Here is a 1,996-nt window from a genome sequence, read left to right on the forward strand (position 1 = left end):
TGACATGTAAGGCATCACATGACAAGCTGCACAGAGCTGCTACGGTGGCCCCGACAGACCAAAAATAACGCTCATAAATTGCACATACCCAAGAAGGCAGAGAGGTTGGGAATGACATGCAGGAAAGACTGGTTGGTGCGGGATTCGAACCAGGGTCGCCTGCAGCGAGGACTATAGCCTCAGCATATGGGGCAGGTCAGGTGCTCTACCATCTGAGCTAAACACTGCCCCAAAGGTTTGTTTTTTAAATTATTTACTTATTTTTATAATGAGTCCCCCTCTGGAACAAATAAAGTTCTTCGAATTTGAATCATTTCTGTGATGCTTTTTTTCAATTATAGGTTGGTGATACTGCAGGAAGCCACTAAGTGGCGCACTTTAGTAAGGAGTCAAAAGTGCAGGACACACAAATGCACACATGCAGGCTACTGTGCAAGATGAAAATTAACCTCTAGTCTAAGCGTTTAGACTGTGTAGAGATGCACCACAGTCGGTAATCTGTGTATGACATAAGATTTTCATTTCATAGCAAACACAAGGACAAAGATCCAGCCATAAATCCAGACTCTGTATTCCAAAACTGTCATGCATGGCCCTTTTGAACGTCAAGACTTCACCTTTTGTTCTTCACAGTTTTAAGACTTGTGCAGTTGTGTGGTGCCAGAGGGTTTTAAATAGATGCCAGCTGCTGTCAAACTTACCAACAGAGATTCACACCATACAGTATCTGCCTGCTGGGCAGATGTTGGTCGTCCCATATCCGAGTCATGGCATCAGTGTTAAAACAGAACTTGGCAGATGGCTGGCTGAGGAGTGCCAGTGTTATTTGTGCACAGCTGTGGAAACTGTACTGTTTTCTGAGCCAAAAGCAAAACAAACTACTTCTGAATTTGATTTGGCTTGCTGTTAAGATCTCAACATTGTAACAGGGACAAAAAAGATTGATTGGGGGGGTCTACAATCGTGCAATACTGACATCAGTAAAGGTATAACCATTTAATTGGATTCATTGGGGAATACATCACATTGCAGTTCCATAACAGACACTTCAACATTTGCATGAGCAAATAAAGCAGGAACTTTCCTAATTTGCCCATCACTCGTTGCTAGGTAGCAAACAAACACACACATTAAAAAAAACCACACACACATTGCACACATAAGCATTTTTTCCATTTGGGACTTGTGATGCAAACTTTTCCATGTAAGGATCTATGTACTGTAATTTGGTAAACATTTCCATTCAGAGAGATGCTGAGGGGAGAATGTTTTGTTCATGAAGGCTATTTTTTTTGACATTTTTCTGACTTTTTCAGGACGGCATCCGAAATCAAAAGTCATTGGACATTCAACATTTCAACTGCTTTTATGGTGATTATTGTCCGTATGCGTCTCTGAAGCTCAAATTCCCCAAAAGTGTGTCATGTTCTGAACAATCCTTTTTTTTTTTGCAAAATTTTTAGTTCTGGAGCAAATACATAATTGAGCTGTTTAGCTGCTGTATGCATGACCTGTACTACTTCAGGCCTGGTAATCAGATGATAAATTACTTTTCCAACCCCCTGACTCAATGCCCATACTTATCCAATCAGAATTTCGAACAAATGGAGCCTTAATTAAGTATAATCAAAACCAAACACTGAGCAGTGCACACATTCTTTATCAAAGACTGAAAAATGACCACAAAGATGTTTGTTCACGCTCGTTTCCATCCATAAGTGCTGCATTTAAGTCTGCTTAGGAATCTGTATTTTAAATTTAGGGACAGCTTTGAAATAATTGCACAAAAAAAAGTCGGATTTTGTGTTGCATCAGTCTTTCCGAGGGCCTGCTGTGAGGCCCAGCAGCTCAGAGTTAGCTGGATGAAGTGCAGGATTAATGGCATCGTTAACGGTTTGCATCACCGCCGCATAGATTAAAACCCCCGAAATGTTTTGGCTCATTCCGTGTTTCTATTTCGGACCGTGTGAAATCGAGCATTTGTCTATTTAAAGCG

This window comes from Microchirus variegatus (genome assembly GCF_963457635.1).
Source record: "Microchirus variegatus genome assembly, chromosome: 1".
NCBI lineage: Eukaryota > Metazoa > Chordata > Actinopteri > Pleuronectiformes > Soleidae > Microchirus > Microchirus variegatus.